The following is a 2,492-nucleotide window of genomic DNA, read 5'->3' as shown; positions in this document are numbered from 1 at the left end:
ATGTTATACTAAACTAAATACTAAAACTTTCTAAAACTGTAGTGTACCATAGGAAACTAAATACTAAAACTATAAATACTCTACTGTACTATACTAAACAAAATACTAAAACTTTATTGTACTATACTATACTATACTAAACTAAATACTAAAATGTTATAATACTGGACTGCACTATACTAAACTAAATACTAAAACTATAAATACTCTACTGTACTATACTAAACAAAATACTAAAACTTTATTGTACTGTACTATGCTATACTAAACTAAATACTAAAACTTTATTGTACTGTACTATGCGATATTAAACTAAATACTAAAATGTTATAATACTGGACTGCACTATACTAAACTAAATACTAAAACTATAAATACTCCACTGTACTATACTAAACAAAATACTAAAACTTTATTATACTGTACTATGCTATACTAAACTAAATACTAAAATGTTATAATACTGGACTGCACTATACTAAACTAAATACTAAAACTTTATTGTACTGTACTATGCGATACTAAACTAAATACTAAAATGTTATAATACTGGACTGCACTATACTAAACTAAATACTAAAACTTTGTAATGCTGTACTGTACTATACTAAACAAAATGCTAAAACTTTATTGTACTGTACTATGCTATACTAAACTAAATACTAAAATTTTATAATGCTGTACTGTACTATTCTAAACTTAAAACTACAACTTTATAAAACTGTACTGTACTATACTAAACTAAATACTAAAACTTTATAAAACTGTACTATACTATACTAAACTAAATGCTCAACTTTTATAATACTGTACTATACTAAACAAAACACTAAAACTTTATTGTACAGTACTACACTATACTAAATAAAAATACTAAACCTGTATTGTACTGTACTATAGTAAACAAAACACTAAAACTTTATTGTACAGTACTACACTATACTAAATAAAAATACTAAACCTGTATTGTACTGTACTATATTAAACAAAACACTAAAACGTTATTGTACTGTACTATATTGTAGTAAACTAAATACTAAAACTTTATTATACTATACTATACACTAAAACTTTTGACTGGTGAATTGCATTAGACAATTATGGTTTATTGCACGATACTTTGGAAATATCTTGTCAAAGCAAAATCCGCCTGTGCAATACATGCATCAAAAAGACAGCTTAAAAAGCAAGAAATGATTTTCTACAGATACAAAAACAATCTTGTGGCAGCTCGATGAATTTAACAAATTAAATAATAGAGCCCTTTTTGCATTTGACAAACCGGATGGATGCTCACCTCTAATGTTGACGCGGGTCATCTGGAATATAATTTAAGTTCTGTTGAATTTATTTAAATAAAACTGATGCAGTGAAATGGAAGAAGATTGTTCCTTCCAGCACCAACCTCTTCGCAGTGACGAGGAGCTCCAACTACATGGAGGAGATGCGCTTTGAGGACCACAATCAATGTAGATGTGAAACAGAACTAAACAATTTATTTTTTACCAGTTGTTTTAGGATCCAGTTGCTTTTCAATTCACTTTCCAGTTATGCAATTTAACTTTTTTTTTGACTCCTCTTCCAGTTTGGGGGAGGGCTCTTCTGGAACATCCAGTCCATCTGCTGGGGTGGGGGAGAGACAACCCTCCTCTCTGCTCTAGGCCCGAGTGTCATCCCGTTCTCCAGATCTGGCCCAGAAAGATGTGGAAGACCACCTGGTGGGCTCCCCACAAGGTACCCCATGTTCATCTGAGCCAGCTGTGGAAAAACAACTTATTTCTTATGTGGATTTATGTTTACTAATTAAGAGATATGTTCAAACTAAGACATAAACACCCTTTAGCCACAAAGGACTTGAATATTTGTATCTACATGCAAAAATGATGCAGCAGAATCCTTTTAGATTTGCCAGAACAGATCCAACTGGGACTGAAAGCTGTTTATCGCATGCATCCGTTTTGAGAGGAATGTAAAATTTGTTTGTCACTGCAAGAGGCTATGCAAATCTCTGGATTAGCTCTATCCGACTCACTCTGACTGCTTTTTGAAAATGGAAATATCAAAGAGACTATTTAAACCAAACAGGTGGTAACATTCCGCTTCACCCTCAAATTAATTCGAGGAGCTATCTGAGGGATTTATTAAATTCCATCTTTTGGCAAAGGTTTCTCTTTGGGTACTACGGTCTTGGTGGACTGTGTGAGTGAGTGTACACTGGATAACCGCGCACTATGAAGGCTTTTTCTTCATAGTGGTTGTTGTCTTTGGGATGCCTTTATAATGTAAAGTGAATAATAAAAATACTGTAACGCAGATGATCGTTGGTGGAAAAAATGCCAAATCATCAAAACATTTCATAGGAGAGCTGGGTTTAAATATGATTCAATAAATCAAATTAAATGTGAACTTATCAAATATATGAATATATTTATATATATATTTAAGTAAAATTTGGTCTTGGTTCTTGTGGGTTAAAAAAAAGCATCAATCAC

This window comes from Oryzias melastigma, linkage group LG15 (genome assembly GCF_002922805.2).
Source record: "Oryzias melastigma strain HK-1 linkage group LG15, ASM292280v2, whole genome shotgun sequence".
NCBI classification, from domain to species: domain Eukaryota; kingdom Metazoa; phylum Chordata; class Actinopteri; order Beloniformes; family Adrianichthyidae; genus Oryzias; species Oryzias melastigma.
This window is presented reverse-complemented; position numbering follows the sequence as displayed.